The 17,132-nt window shown below is 41.9% G+C and overlaps 1 protein-coding gene across 2 annotated transcripts in view; it reads right to left on the bottom strand.

Annotated features, from left to right (window-relative positions):
• The window catches only part of SULF1 (sulfatase 1), a 195,143-nt gene that overhangs the window by 154,715 nt on the left and 23,296 nt on the right, over positions 1–17,132 (bottom strand). Inside the window, exon 1 of one of the 2 annotated variants that reach the window (XM_040261351.1) lies at positions 8,671–9,167. The exons of the other annotated variant lie outside the window; for it this stretch is intronic. The gene's annotated coding sequence lies outside the window, so the exon portion shown is untranslated. Of the gene's footprint in view, positions 1–8,670; positions 9,168–17,132 lie in introns of those variants that run through there. 2 annotated transcript variants of the gene reach the window in all.

Genomic DNA, 17,132 nt, shown 5'->3' with positions numbered 1-17,132 from the left:
GAATTCCAGGTTACAGCATCCATTGGCTAGGTGACCCTGAGCAAGTTACTTCATTTCTTTATGCCTCAGTCTCCTCTTCAGAAAAATGGGGATTAAAAATAGTATCTAATTCCATAGGGTTGATATGAGGATGACAGGCAAACAACCTCATAAGAAATTTAGAATAAGTGGCCAATAAACATTGGTGATCGTTATTACTGGCAATGAATTGTTTTCTAAGCCAATTAAGAAAGATACAACTTCCCATGGTATAATTTGCAGTCAAAGATATTTTCATGGAGTGAGGCTAGAGTTTTCATTCATTGTATAAATGGAGGCTTTGCTTTGTCATCATTGGAATGATAATGTGTAGGAAAATAGTGCAATCATTCAAAGATATAGGTGATTAAATAAAGAATAGAGGCAGATATTTATACCTGCTTAATATGTGTATGCATGTGAGAGTCAAACACTTCTGTGCTAACTGAAGTTTTATTTGCCAGGAGAGTGTAAGGTTATAGGATGACTGAGCCACCATAGTTTTTAGTTCCATAATCTCAACACCAATAGATGGAATGCCTGGATCCTCTCTTCTTTTATATGTGCTAATTTGTAAGAATTCACTATAAATAGACAGAGTATGAAATGTGCAATGGAAATTTTTAATTAAAATATTTCTCTCTCCTTTTTTGGCAATATTATTAATGAACACTGGTTAAAACAAATTTATTCTTTAGTTTCGGCAAAATAGCATCATTTGGCAAATAAAATCAATATGACTAATTTTAACCAATTAATTTGATGCCAACAACAGAATATTGTTGGTTTATAGTTTTCTTTATATTTAATTAGCTATTTATTTTGCACTTTCTTTATTTTTTTTATTTTGCACTTTCAATACCATAAGTATAATTATATCATTGTAGATTTATAGTTATATGCGTGCATGCCTGCTAAGTCACTTCAGTCATGCTCGAGTGTAGCCTCAAGGATCAGCTGACAACTTCAGGTTTCATTTATCTATCTCCCCAGAATTCCTACAGCACTTAAAATCTGTGCCACGCAATGCAGCATTTAGTTAGAGGGTTTCTGTTGCTGTCTAGACGGGGGAAGGTCTCATCTCTCTGGTCAGGTTTTCAGATTCCGAAGCGTGAAGGTTGTGCCTTGGGCTCTTGTCTACATTTTTAACTCTAATCATCTCCTCCCAGAACTCCATGCACTGATTGAGTATCACTGTATCATCACGATCTGAGTCACACATCGACCCTTGGTCTGTTTGGAGTTTATTCGAGTGTTGGTCAAGTATATCTAGTCTGAGAACCTAAATTGCTCCTGAAGCAAGAAAACAAGAACAGCCCACAGCCCTAAAGCTGGGCTACACAAACTTGAATGGAAAAGGAACCACCGGTCCAGTTTTGGGTCATTTTATTCTTTTTTTTTTCCTTTAGCCAGATCTATCATATTTTTTGCAAGCAACGACTCGACCTAAGACTCGGAAGTACACATGTGTGCATTTGAAGTGAGCTCATATGAGTCTCAATCTCTCTGCTTGTAAAATAACAGGTTAGACTGAAAGACCTCCAAAATCACTTCCTGCTCTAAAATTCTAAAAAATGTTGGCACATGTGCCCATTAATTTGACACTGAAAAGTAGTGAAAATGTCAGTTGTGTCTGACTCTCTGCGGCCTCATGGACTGTATGTAGCCCACCAGCTCCTCTTTCCATGGAATTCTTCTGGCAAACGTACCGGAGTGGGCTGCCATTTCCTTCTCCAGGTGATCTTCTCAACCCAGGGACCGAACCTGGTTCTCGTGTATTGCAGGCTGATAGATTCTTTATTGTTTGAGCCATCAGGTAGCCCAACTAATTTGACATTAAACATCCACAAACAAGTGTGGTGTGCGCCACAATTTCACCTGCCGATAATATGTCCGGAAGTCAAGCTTGATGCTTTAAGAGCTTTGGTTTGAAAGTTTGGTTTGGCGTCTCTCTCTGAATTAGTGTGCTACTGTACTTGGCACCCGGAAGCCATGCTGGAGAGCTAGTGGATGACTGACCTCAGCTGTCTGGGCTTTCTCTGTTGTTCAGAAACTGAACTGCATTTCCTGGCTCTCAAACTTCGTAAACTCATCAGATTTTGCTGCAGAGCAATGTCATTCAAATAACAGTCCCTGGTGGAAAACACTAGCACCATTCATAGTTAGTGAAACGCTGAAACAGTAACTAATATTTTAAAACTGTGGATTGAAGGCATTTCTGTATACTCTACATGTACATGCGTTTAGATAGATGTGTGAAAGAAATGTTTCTTTTCCTCAAGCTGTTGTCCTTTAATCGTCTCCTAAAAGTGGCTTTAGTCCTGTTGCAGAAATGCACTCTGTTTCTGCTCCCCTCACCTTGGAAAGTAATACGCGGTTCCAACCGCCTTCCCGAAGGAGTTGTTGGAAGGTCCGAAATGTCCTCATTAGGAAGCTTACGCCGAGCCACACAAATCTTGCCATTGTGGATGGTGTACGCATGTGGGACCATTACTTCATGCACAATGACATGAGCCCAGAAAACATGTGAACAGGAAGCCAAACCCAAGAGAGAGTTGGGGCACTTCCAGCTTTGCATGGAGCCCAGAAATGAAGCAAAATTCAGCAGTATTCTGGACTCAGGTGTCTGGGGGCCAGCACAGCTGCACCCCAGCCCTCTTCAAACACTATGTAGGAGAGCACAGTGGCTCCAGCAGCATGCAGCCTGGACTCAATCATTATGGCAGCAAACCCCAAAAGATCGTGAAGACGAAGTCCTTGCTTAAGAAGCCAGACTTTAAATGGCTTGAGTAACCTAAAAGCAGAATGGCCAGCACCATTTATGGAAGCTCAGTATATTCCTCATGCTTTCAAGCATGCTAATGGGAATTCCCCCCAATATATCTTGCTCCTTCTTTAAATAATGAACTTTCCCATAACACAAGCTCATCCTTTTCTAAAGTATATATTTGGTGATTATTTTATATAACAGATAGTGACAGTTCCTTTCCTTCCTTCCTCACTTTCTTTTTAAACTGTTTTAAAACCTTTTACATCATCTCAGAAACCAAAGATAATCTCTGAAGTTTGGGGAATTTGAAGTGAGCTCCCAGAAGCCCAATGGAATTCATATAATAACCAAATACTATCTTTCTGATGAGTGATAAAACTCTATATTTGGAGGTGACAAAAGTTTCTTAAATCTCCTTTTAAATATGTTGATACAGTTTACCTACCAGGAGGAAATATTATACTTGACTTTGTGAGACCAGCCATGAAGGCTGGGGCAAGCCCCTTTCGTAATAAATGGTTTTTGCTCTGAAGTGTTCAGGTGTGGGTAAGAGCTCTAAAATTCAGGAAATCCAATAGAGGCTTTGCCATAGAAGATTAGAAAGGGTAAAAGGCTATAAGAAAACTAAGGTTATCAAGTAATCAGACCTCAAAGACTTAAAAAGTCACAGCTTCCTGTCTGCTAATCAGCTTATTTTCTGTTCACTCTAAATGTTAAAATTCTTCCTCTCGTTATCTTTAAGAAATTTACAAATGTGACACACCTCTCCTTTCCAGGATCCACCATTCAAGTCAATGGGAAGAACTTCCTGTTCACCCTGGAGGAAATGTTTGTGGGACAAGTCACGGCCAGGTAAGAAATCACCTTCTTTGCTTTAGTCTTATACGTTTCCTCTTTTCCTCTAGGCTCTGAGTGGGTCCTCAATTCCAGGGAAGTAAAATAAAAACCCTGCTAAGGAAAGAGCTACTTTGTGATGAGTAAGTATAAATTCTTCACAAATATGTGCTCTTTGTGAATAAGTATTCTACTCGCCTACGGATCTTTTTCCAAGTCTCTGCTTGTTTCTGAAGGTTTAGAGGAAGTACAGATTTCTCTTTTTGAGGGTATACAAAGTTATTGGCAAGACTACTCTGGACATGGCCTTCCTGTTGAAACTGAGTGGGAAACAACCCACTCAACAGCAGAGGTACAAGATGAAAGCTCAGAGCCCCAGTGAGCCCAGAGACTGACATTTCTTCTGGGGGACTGAGCATAAAGGGGAAGAGCCCAGTTTCTATGTTTTGTCTCTAAATTTCTAAGACAAATTTGGCAATTTAATACTTTTTTAAAAAGCTATGTTTTACATATAAGCAATATAATATGTATCATTTTTTTAGATTCCACATATAAGTGATATCATGTGGAATATTTTTAAATGATGCAAATGAACTTATTTACAAAACAGAAACATACTGACAAACATAGAGAACAAATTTATGGTTACCAGAGGGGCAAGGGGTCGGGGAGGGACAAATTAGGATTTGGAGATTAAAGTATATACTACTATTCATATAATAGATAACCAACAAGGACCTACTGTATAGCACAGGGAACTATAGTCAATATCTTGTAATAGCCTATAATGGAAAAGAATTTTTAAAAATTGATTCAGTCATATATGTATATGTGTATATATATACATATATACTTTGTTGTATACCTGAAACTAATACAACACTGTAAAGGAAACAAAAAACAGTATCATTTATATATAAAAAAGATTAAACAGAAACTGACTTCTTATATTACTTAATGTTGTAGGTTAGCCTCTCAACCCAACATTCAGTTCAGTTCAGTTCAGTTCATTTCAGTCGCTCAGTTGTGTCCAACTCTTTGCGGCCCCATGGACTGCAGCACGCCAGGCTTCCCTGTCCATCACCAACTCCTGGAGTTTACTCAAACTCATGTCCATCGAGTTGGTGATGCCATCCAACCATCTCATCCTCTGTCGTCCCCTTTTTCTCCCGCCTTCAATCTTTCTCAGCATCAGGGTCTTTTCAAATGAGTCAGTTCTTCTAATCAGGTCACCAAAATATTGAAGTTTCAGCTTCAGCATCAGTCTTTGCAATGAATTTTCAGGACTAATTTCCTTTAGGATGGACTGGTTGGATCTCCTTGCACTCCAAGGGACTCTCAAGAACCTTCTCCAACACCACAGTTCAAAAGCATCAATTCTTTGGTGCTCAGCTTTCTTCATAGTCCAACTCTCACATCCATACATGACTACTGGAAAAACTATAGCTTTGACTAGACGGACCTTTGTTGGCAAAGTAATGTCTCTGCTTTCTAACATGCTATCTAAGTTGGGCATAGTTTTTCTTCCAAGGAGCGTCTTTTAATTTCATGTTTGCACTCACCATCTGCAGTGATTTTGGAGCCCCCAAAATAAAGTCTGACACTGTTTCCACTGTTTCCCCATCTATTTGCCATGAAGTGATGGGACTGGATGCCATGATCTTAGTTTTCTGAATGCTGAGCTTTAAGCCAACTTTTTCAATCTTCTCTTTCACTTTTATCAAGAGGCTCTTTAGTTCTTCACTTTCTGCCATAAGAGTGGTGTCATCTGCATATCTGAGGTTATTGATATTTCTCCCAGCAATCTTGATTCCAGCTTGTGCTTCATCCAACCCAGCGTTTCTCATGATGTACCCTGCATATAACTTAAATAAGCAGCCCCAGCTAACTCAACTTCGTTCTATTAACTTGTTTTATGGTATTCTATTATAGCTACCCATTTGTGCAAGCTTAAAGCTAATATATTATAGGTGTTTCCTTTTTTCTCCATTCCTTCATTCAGTCCCCGAGGTGAGAATGTTCCACTTTCTAAATATCTCAGCAGTCTGTGCCCTATTGTCCACCTACACTGCTCAGGCCTTAGCAGTTCTCACTTGTTTACAATAGTCTTTCAATTGATCTCGTAGTTTACACTATCACTCCCTAAGCCTTTGCCCACCCTACATTCCACACTGCATAGTAGATGATCTGTATAAAATCTTCCTAAAACATAAATCACATCTACTTTCTGCCTTCTGAGCCCCAAACAAAGTCTTTCCTTGACTCTCCATTGACTCAACAGTAATCTTAAAAGTACCAGTAATCTTAAAAGTAGTCTCAGTGAGGAAAGGAACTTGTGCTACAATGCTTCCATCATTGAGTTGGGTTTGATACAAACAAAAAAAAAAAAACAAATAAACAAAATGGTCTATTAAACCGAGTAATGTCTTAGTGATACAGGTTAACATGTGCCAGCCCAAGGTTTTTACGTTAACGCGAATCTACAAAAGACATTTCTTTGGATCATGAGCTCGACCAAAAAGACTCATGAACATGAGTTTGAGTTTTACTAGAGTGATGAGTGCAAACACCTACCTGAGCATGAGACACCACCATATTCATGATTGGACCCCTGATTAAATCTCCAGGACCCCTAGACTCAACAGTCCAGTACCAACTGAAACCAGTGCCCAGTCTCTGCCCCACCCCCTGTTCCCCATCCCCGCCGTCCCCCCCATCTTGGCCTTCTTACTTATTCTGCTCTCCAAGGCCCTTCCTTTATGGAATGTCCTTTCACTCCACCAGCTGATCCTTTAAAACTCATACAATCAACATCATCTTTGTAAAAGTTGCTTTGAATTTCATTGGAGAGAATTACTCTGCCCTCAGTTCTGTCACTTAATCATAACTAATTTCTGGTTTTTTGCAGGTGTTATACTGTTAAGAAATTTCTGTTTTGTTTTTTTTTTTTGTTTGTTTGTTTCCTTAGAGTAGGAGCTCCCCCAGGGCAGGATATGACTCCTCTTGTTCATTTTGGCATCACTAGTGCTTAGCACAGCAGGCAATATAAAGTAGATGCTCAAAAAACCAAGGCACCGAATCAAAGATGAAAAAATTGTGTAAATGGAAAAGTCCTAAAATTGACTGAAACACTTCTGCATTCAGACACTGTGCTCGATACTTTACATGTTTTATTTCCTTTTAATCCTTTCAACAATCCTCTCCTTGGGGTAAGTATTGGGTTGGCCAATCCCAAAGTATTTGTCTCCTTTCACAGAGGTGAAATTTGAGACTGAAAATCTGAACGATCTTGTTGCTGGTCACATAACCATGTAATGGCAAAACCAAGCCTACAGCCAGATCAAATCATAGTTTGTGTTCCTCCTACCATAGTCAAGTATGCCTCTGAAGAACACTGAGATTATGTGGCTGATCTTTGTAACTAAATTAGCTATAGCATAGAATTTTAGTGTTGACAGCTCACTTTTAAATTTAGGGGGGAAAGCAAGTAGAATCCAGCCTTATTTTCAAATTTAATTATGGCTTAGAATTTCTTGGAAGCCACAAAGAATTTTAAATCAAAATGTCATTTAAAGGGACTCTTAAAAAAAAAACTGAATTTTACGGCATTTTCCATGTTTGTTGAATAAATAATGAATAAATAGATCTATTGCATTCTGAAATTTGATATGAAATCTTTCCACTTAATCTATTTTGGGTATGATACTATCAAGTAATGACACTGAACACTGGATAGTTACAACAAATATAAGAGACGATTATATATATTTAATTAAACATATACATACATAGTATCTTCAATTCTTTTACATATATACACACACACTGATACACACACATTATATGTGGTTTTCATAGCTGTTTATATAAAGTAATCAAGCTCAGTGAATTAATCATAGCACTTACGACACTAAAAGGGCTTCCCCAGTGGCTAAGCAGTAAAGAATCCACCTGCGATGCAGAAGATGCAAGAGACACGGATTCGATCCCTGGATCAGGAAGATCCCCTGGATCCCTGGAGGAGGGCATGACAACCCACTCCAGTATTCTTGCCTGGAGAATCTCATGGACAGAGGAGCCTAGAGGGTTACAGTTCACAGGGTCTCAAAGTGTCAGACACGACTGAAGTGACTAGCATACACATGACTTAAAACTGCTTTCTACAATTTATACTTCTTAGTTTCCTTACTTGAATAAAGACAGTAATTTTCTATATCTCATAGTACACCAACTTATAATCATGGTTTCATAAAAGCAAATTGAACTTACCCAAGATAGAACTTTGTGTTCTCGGCTTATTCAATTAGCAAATCATACTTCCTAAAAGCTCAGAAACTGTATCTTTCTTCTAGAGTTTTAAATTCACTTTTTGTTGAAAGACAATTTCCCAAAGCCTTGAGCATCATCCCTGAGAACAAAACTAACTCAGCATCCTTTACAAACACGTAGTCGAACAACAGAGCTTTGGGTTTTGCTAGTGCTTAAGAAGTTCATTCTCTGTAGTATTTAGATCTTTCAGCTATACAGTGAAAAACTTAGTAAGAATTCACCTGTCCACTCTAGTGACAGTGTTTTGCAAGGTTTAAACACGCCAGTACAAGTTTCAAGACTACACCGAAAAATGAGATTTCTCACAGTGTGAAAAGAAACTTCACAACTGAATTTGCCTGAAAGCAGAGAAACTTAAGCCCAAAGTTGCAACATTATTTCTGGATACCTAACAAGCAAGGTGAATAACCAGGGTTCCTTTGTAGGGTGGGATGTGTGTGTGGAAACCAGACAGCTACCACCAGGACCAGGACATGGGGAAACGAGGGGGACAATTTTGCGAATAAATGAATGAGCAACAGAAACCTCTTTTCCTCCTACAGTTTTTAAGAGGGACCCAATTTGGGTGGAAGACTTTGGCCAGAAACACATTTCCAATCAGGGTAGCATCTGAGCGCGGGGGAATCTATTCTCGGGAATAAATAAGATGAAATGGACAAGGGCAGTGAGGAAACTTTGGTTCTTTCCTTATGAAAGAAAAAGCAGAGCATCATACTTACAAAAGCCGCCTTCCAAGTCCTCTCTAGAGAACCAGCTCTGGGAACTGGGAGAACGCACGGGAGCGGAGATAAGGCGGCGGCAGCGGGGCTTCCTTCCTCCTCCCGGGGGCGAGAGTCATTGTTTCTTATCTCCCTGACCTCCGGGGGCGCCGGGGGCCGGGAAAGGCCGGCCTCTGACCCCCTCTGCCCTCCCTCCTGGCCTCCGCGCCTCGGGTCGGGGTTTCCTATTAGCCGCTCCAGTCGCCCGGCCTGAAACCGGCCGGGGGAGGCAAGAGGGCCGGTCTGCGAAGCGCTTGAGAGATGCAGAGGGTTATATAAGTCCGCGTATTATTATCATCACACACACCCCCATAGAACCAAGGCTGCCAGACAAACAAAAGGCAGTTCCAAGAAGGGGAGGAGCAGAGGCAGAAGTTACACTGGGGGTGAATTTCGGGACACTGCTGAACTGGCTGGAAAAAAAAAAAAAGGCAACTCAATATGTGCATGCAAACCTCGGCAAACAAACTGAGCTGCAGCTGGCCGGCCGGCCGGCCACGCGGGAAGGCTCCTCGGAGGAAGGGAGGGAGGGGGTCGGGGGTTGGCAGGGCTCTCAGGCTGCGGTCCTCCGCCACCCCCCGCCCCCGCCCCCAGGCACCCGACGCAGTAGCCGCCCGCCCGTGGTGGGATGGAGTGGATGAGGAAGAGGTGGTATTTGGAGAGGCAGGCGTTCCAGAGACCGAGTGCTTAGTAAACACGGATGTTTCTTAGACTCTCACCAGGTGCTTCTGCTGCTTCGCTTTCGTTCTGGTCTCTCGTTTTGCTAATGAGAGTTTGCAGGGAGTTCCAGGGGTCAGAGCCCTACCCTGTATATCCATCCTCTATTTTAAATCTCCGTGGGTCTCTGTTCTTTTCTTTGTGGGAGCCAAAACCTCTCAGCCAAAGGGTTCTTTAGGCCAGAGCTGCGGCTGAGAAAGTTTTCACTTCATCCTCTCTGCTACCCTCCCTCCCCCATGCTGCTACCCTCGGTTTTCTTTAGATGATTCTTTTCCTGCCCTGTTTCTGGCTCTGCTGCCCAACCCCTGAGGAACTTCCTCCTCCAGGCATTCACGCCTTCCAGTGTCAGTAATTCCTCTCTTCCCAGCCCGACGGCCCTCACTTACTCCAGCTCCTGAGATTATGAATCATATTCTAAAGATGGCCTTTCCGGTTCTTCCCGGCCCAGCCCCAGCCTGGAATGTCATCCCTCCCATTTCCTTCAAAGCACAGTTCAAATCCCATCTTCCCCCCAAAATTCTCACAATTTCCCTTCTTTTCTTCTCCTTGACTTGGCTTCTCTGCTGTAATTCTTCACGTACATCTGGCTTCCTAAGTCTGGGATCTGGTGTGATTCTCAGAGGTGGCCCAGGACAGGCACTTCATTGAGTGTTTTGACTGAATGTTAGCTGACAGCCAACCCGATGTCACCTGGGCCATCAGTCTTGGAGTGGAGGGGCCCCAGGTAACCTCCAGGTGTTCTGATGAAAGCCTTCGTTGATGGACTGTTGAAATTGCGCAGTGGGCCAGGGGTGGTTGTGATAACTTTTACTTTGGGATATGTTTGGAAATTTTTATAAATTAAAAACAAAAAAAAGAAAAATATATTAACGCATATATATGGAATCTAGAAAAATGGTACTGATGAACTAAGATGGTTCTTGAGACATTCCCCCATTAGTTACTGCAGGGCAGGAATAGTCAGAGAATAGGCTTATGGACACACAGCTGGAAGGAGAGGGTGGGACAAATTGAGAGAGTAACTCTGAAATATTTACATTACCATGTGTAAAGTAGATAGCTAAAGGGAAGTTTCTGTATAGTGCAGGGAGCTCAGCCTGGTGATCCGCTACAGCCTAGAGGGGTGGAATGGGGTGGGAGGGAGGTTCAAAAGGAGGGGACATATGCATGCCATGCTGTGCTAAGTCTCTAGTCGTGTCTGACTCTGTGCAGCCCCATGGACTATAGCCCACCAGGTTCCTCTGTCCATGGGATTCTCGAGGCAAGAATGCTGGCGTGGATTGCCATGCCCTCCTCCAGGGGATCATCCCGACCCAGGGATTGAATCTGTGTCTCTTATGTCTCTTGGAGTGGCAGGTGGGTTCTTTACCTCTAGCGCCACCTGGGAAGCCTGGACATATGTATATCTATGGCTAATTCATGTTGATATATGATAAAAACCAACACAACATTGTTAAGCAATTATCCTCCAATTAAGAATAAATTTTAAAAATTAGAAAGCTTTGTAAAATTTGGAGAGGAACATCTGACCTTCTGTCACATTCCTTAGGATGTGTGCTCGTGAGGGCACCAGGAATGCTGGTCTCTACTGAGCTCCTGCTATTGCTCATCAGGAGACCTCCGGAGTGTAGATGACTTCCTAGAAGGCCAGGAAAGTTCCTGAAAGGTGAGATTTGTCAGAAATCACAGACTTCTTGGATGCATTTCATGAGAGAACTCCTCCACTGTGGAAAGAATGCAGACTATCACAACAGCAGCTCAGTGTGAGAACAACAGCTCTCTGCTGATGGGTTTTATGATATGGAGTGAAGTACAGAATGTGAGCTGTCAGGTATTGAATTTCTGTGGCTTAGCGTTCAAGCGTTCTTGGTGACATTCCCTTGTTAGTCTTCGGTGAAAGCAGTAAGCTGTCAGTGCCGTCTGTGGTGGCTGGATGTACAGTGGTGTCATTTTAGAGACTTGGGGGGGCGGTGTCAATGGGCTCTCCCGGGCACGCAGAATGTTCAGTGAATTAGAACTTTCCCGCCTCCACTAATTTAGAACAATAAAAAACCGATTCAGGTTCTAAAGAGGAATTTTGGCCTTCAGTTCTTGAGGTATGGGCTTCAGGAAGGACTGAGATCTCATTACAATTTCATAGTTCAAGATCTCCCCTCTTTTTGTTCTGCTCAAGTCAGAGCCGTCACCTTTGTTTCCACTACCATGTATGAGTCTTGACTGGGTGTCAGGCACTTTAATGTGCCTTATGTTCTTTATGTGCATTCTAATGTAGTGATTGACCTAGTTTAACACTGGATCTAGTTTAACTTCCTCATTACAAAGGTACAGAACTTGAGGTCTAGAGAAATTAAATGCCTTGCCCCAGATTTTTTTTTTTTTTTGATGTGGACCATTTAAAAAAATCTTTATTGAATTTGTTACAACATTGTTTCTTATCTCCTGAAGCAGGGATCAAACTCCCAGCCCTTGCATTAGAAGGTGAAGTCTTAACATTGAACTGCCAGGGAAGTCCCTTGCCTAAGATTTTAAACAGGCCCAGCATTAACTTCCCACGTGGCGCAGTGGCAAAGAATTCACCTGCAGGAGATGTGGGTTTGATCCCTGGGTTGGGAAGATCCCCTGGAGAAGGAAATAGCAACCCACTCCAGCATTCTTGCCTGGAGAATCCCATGGACAGAGGAGCCTGGCAGGCTACAGTCCACAGGGTCACAAAGAGTTGGACATGACTAAGCACACCCACCCACACACATACACACACACACACCCCATTAAACTTCAGAGGTCCAAGCTCTGCCCGGAACCTCAGGTCTCCCTGAGTCCATTATCTCCTCAGCGGTTAAATTGCAGGGAAAGTAAGAGAACACAGACATACTCTTCACTTTGGTTCAGCTGTGTTTTTTGCTAGAAGTAGAAGCTGGTCAACATTCACCTCGTGGCAAATGAAAATCAAGTGGAGAATAAATATGTAATTTGTCTGAATGATGCAGGGCTTGCCTTCTCTTTTCATTTAAATCAAAGCGAGTAGCTGAGAATACTTCTGCATGAATCATCGAGCTACTGATATAGCCTTGGCCTGAGAGCACTCTTGCTAGAACACTGCTTATGCCCCAAGGTTATCAATCCAGTCAAGGTGACTTTTTTTACAGGAGACACAATAATTATGGCAAAGACTTCTCTCTTAGAGGGGTCCGTATAGCCTAGGGGAAGTAAGCATCCCATATGTCGACATAGCTTGTATGAACCACTGGCTTGGAAGAGCTAAGATTTCACATGCTGCCCTGACATCTTTGAGCCTCACGGGGCCCCAAAAGGCTGTGTTCCCCTGCTTTTACCTGATATGCTCCCCACCATTTGGGAAAGACACTCTCACTGGCTAGTTCCCCTACAGCTGGACAGCAGTAGTCTACCTATTCTGCATCCTGCTGGGTTTACTTCCCTGCCAGCCCACAGTCATTGAGACCAGCCAATCACATCCTTCCCTGGGATCCTGGGTACCTCTCACTCTCAGGTTACTACAGAGCCTGCTCCTTATAGGCTCTTCTTCTTCCCTCTGTTCCTAAATGTAGCCTCTGTGTTGCCCCATGTGACCCAGAGTGTCCACTTCCCCCTGGACTCTTAGTATATGTGACTAATGAATTACTTTTGATCTCCTGTGTCCCGAGTCAGACGTCCTGTGTTTGGTCATCTGAGAACCCTAGGACAGGACTCCCTCCCTCCCCCATGGGGTGAAGAGGAGGTGAACAAAACAATGACCAGACATTCATGCTAATACTAAATGGAATTCTCATACAACTATTGCCAAATATCACATCCTTTGGCGTTTCACTAAGCGAAGCATCAGGCTACTGGCAAATAGATATGGATTTGAACTGAAATTAGCTGAAACTGACCTTTATTAATTTCAAGGTCCCTGAGCTTTCCCTTGTGCTCTTTTTAATTTTTATTATTCTCACCTGGAGATTTTTGCAAGAAACAGCATTGTTCTCTTTCCTGAGGTAGCTTAACTATAGTCCTGCCCAAAGGCAAAGAAATCAAAAGATGACCCTTTCATTCCTGTCATTTAAATCTTTACTAACTGCATTCTTTCAGGACAGTGTAGCAGAAAGAATTTTTCTCATCTCCAAAGACAAGAGATTATAATAAGCAGATGTTTTTAATAATTTTTTACCATCCGAAGCATCCCAACATTAATGTATTTCCAAATTCTCAGCCCAAGAAACAGTCTTCATGTAATTTCTTTCCCTATTCATGAGATTTACAATAGGAAGGTCATGTTTGTACTAGATTTTGACTTGAAATAAATCTTTTCTCCTGGCATTTCTATAGAATCCAAGCACTTCATTATTTAGTCTTTTCCAAATATTAAATGCTTGTCATTCTTGAAGAACGAGCTAATCTTCCCTTTGTGGGTGGAGAAACTGAGATGTGGAAGTGCAATCATTGCCAGAACACAGATCATCCTAAAGGTTGTGGCTACCCATTGAAATGCTATCCTCTGCACATCTTAGACATGAAATAAAATTGTAGATTGTTTCATAAGCAGCAAGTATGACATCCTCCAACTATTAGAAAGTATTTGTTAAAAGCTCATTTGCATTTTGCCTAATGTGAGAAGCTTTATGGAGTAAATATATATTCAAGCCCCACCACCAACCTCAACACAGGCTCTGGTCGATCAATTCACTGCCCCTCTTTCTAGACTGTGCCTCATACAGATCAAAATATATTCTGAGTTCAGCTGGACAAGGCTTCATTTAAACCACATCTGGTGCTCATCAAACCTCTATTTTAAGAGTGGGGAATTCTTTTTCAGAGATAGATTCTGTCTGGAAGGTCTATGGCAGCAAACAGTCCTCATTAAATTTCACAACATTTTACCAACGTCTATACAGTACCCGCTTTTCCAGATTACGGAATCCAGACAAAAACCCTGACCCTCCACTTCAAAGAATTCCTCACTTGACTAATTCTAAAGAGTAAATTGATTTTCTCATCATTTGTTGTGTTTGACAATAGAAAGGCTGAGGCAGCAACATTGCTAAAATGACAGCTCCTTTCTATCCGAGGGGAAGGAATTCGTGTTAATATTCTTAATGACTGGCATCTTTATGAGAATGTGAAATCGTTTATCCTCAGCAATAACCTGCCTAGGATTAAAAAGTACTTGGTACTTAGAACGGAAGTCATCTGTCAGGAGAAATTATTTAGACGGATGCAAATGAACTGAATGAATTGGCTTCCTAATTATGGTGTGTATAGTCAAGTTTGTTAAAATCGTTTGAGTTGAAGCATTTGGAGAGGATCTTTCAAGAAGTGATCTGACATTCTGCTGGAGGAAAAGACAATACGTTTGTCTGATAAACCTCTTTCACATTTCCTAAGCATTTCTGGAAATGATTTAAGAAGGAAGGGCATGTAAATGGAAGGAAAATGCATTAAGTGCACTTTATCTCTTGCTAATTTGTAACAATAGTAATAATGCCTCACAGAAAACACCGAACATCAAACAGCGTGTTCATCGCAATGCCCTAGATTCTACCTAATAATAATTCTATCTAATAACAACCAATATTATTTTCCATGGGGGTTTGTTTCAGCCTTCTTGGGGCTGACTTGGGAGTGAGCCCACAGGAACAAGTCTATGCCAGCCCTTAACAAACGATGTAGAGACCAGTCTGTATTCTGTAAGAGTTGTTCCCCTCTTAATGGGCATGGTTTTGCACACCAGTTAGCAAGTTTTTACTTGAATCTCAGTCTTCTCTTCCTCACCACCTTGACAGCAAACTTCCATTTAGCTTTTTACAAAAGAAGCCTAGTAAATTGTGGGAAGAAGCACTTTACTAGCATTGGCAATTAAATTAGTCTGGGGAAAATGTGTAAATTGCAGGCAAATGCAAATTCCTTCCATGTAATTAATGATGGGGTTTTACCATTTAGCATTTATGCAGAACTTTCTTTTGAGAGTCAGCACTGACTTTTGAAGACAAAATGACTTGGGTCCAAATCCTAGCTCTACAGGTGTGTAATTTTTTTTAAGTCTAGTTCTTCTAAGTAGAATGACTAGTACAGATATAACTAAGTTTATAGCAGTGTCCAGCATGTCGTCGGTACTCAGTTATCATTCAGTTTCTCCTTTTTCTGGCTATTTTAGGGCATTCGTGTCCTAATCACTAGTTTAGTATTATTTGCCCTGAGTGAGTAAAAAACATTCCTTTTTTCAGTGAGTACATATTGAGCGGTGACCCTGGCAACAGCTCTGTATTTAAATATAAATATTAAATGATATTGGAGAAGGAAATGGTAACCCACTCCAGCATTCTTGCCTGGGAAATCCCATGTACAGAGAAGCCTGGTGGGCTACAGTCCATGGGGTTGCAAAAGAGTCTGACATGACTTCCCAACTAAACAACAACATTAAATAATACAAAGAGATAACAGGAAGGATCTTTTAAAAAAGAGAATGATTGATAATTATTAATAATAATCCGAGTGTTATAGTTGTGACTTCAGCCCGGGGAGCAAAGTTGTTCAGAGCATCAGATAAATTCAAGCTGTTAGGGCTGGTGTCAGAAATCCAAAGAAAGCTTTTGCTAGAAAATAGTGGATTAGAGAGACAGAGAAAAAAAGAACCCAGGGAACACGATCCAAGAAATTCAATGGGACCAAATCCAGTTTGCTCCCTCCAGTCTTTTGTGTGTGTGTGTGTGTGTGTGTGTGTGTGTGTGCAAGAGAGAGAGAGAGAGAAAGAGAGAGAGAAAGTAGAGGGGGAAGAAAGACCCTGATGCTGGGAAGGTTGAAGGCAGAACGAGAACAAGACGTCAGAGGATTAGATGGTTGGATGGCATCACCAATTCAATGGACATATGAACTTGGGCAAACTCTGGGAGATGGTGAGGGACAGGGAGGCTTGGCATGCTGCAGTCCATGGGCTCACAAAGAGTCAGACACAACTTGGTGACTGAACAAGAGGGAAAAATGGCAAATGCAAAAGCATATGCCAAAGAGCAGGGACTGGGCTAAGCACAGAAGCACAGAGTGGGAAGAGTAGATGAAGAGGTGCGGAGGTGAAGGAGGTGAGGAAAGTGGAGGCGTGGGGGTCCTACAGTCATGCAGTCTTTGAGAGATGCTGGTGGAGGATGTGTTGAGCCGGAGACAGGAAAAAGCCTCATTCTGCAGAATCTACAAGTACGCATGTCTGGGGCTGGCAGATGTATTAGTAAGAACCAGAGGTCAAGAGCCCGAGGTGAGGGTGATGGACAGCAAGAGAAGTGATAATGGGCAGAGCCTGAAAGGAGTTGCTTTGCTGCCGTAAACCAGTGCCAAGTGGAGAAACCCGAGACCGACATGTGATTGACTTACCTGAATGCACTTTTTACCCTGAAATTCACTAACACTGCAGTCAAGTTAAGCTGTGCACTTAAAGTGTCTGTGCACTGGGCGGGATAGGACAAAGGTCATAGTGCCAAGGTAGGAAAGATGTAGGGGAATGCGGTCTTCTTAGCTCACCTAACTATTCGTGTTTGAGGAAAGACAGATACAAGTGAATATCAGAAACTTTGGAGCCGTCCACGAAAGGGATGGCTGCAATCGTGGGTAGGAAGAAAGGAGGTGGAAAAGTGTACTCTTTGCATCCTGCCACTTACCTGGACTTCACGTCTTCCCTGACTGATCCTTTTCTGCATCATTGCTCAGCTGGCGTCTGCGAG

Source organism: Oryx dammah, unplaced genomic scaffold (genome assembly GCF_014754425.2).
Source record: "Oryx dammah isolate SB20612 unplaced genomic scaffold, SCBI_Odam_1.1 HiC_scaffold_19, whole genome shotgun sequence".
Classification (NCBI taxonomy): domain Eukaryota; kingdom Metazoa; phylum Chordata; class Mammalia; order Artiodactyla; family Bovidae; genus Oryx; species Oryx dammah.
Note: the sequence above shows the minus strand (reverse complement) of the source record. Positions and strands in the feature narration are given on the sequence as shown.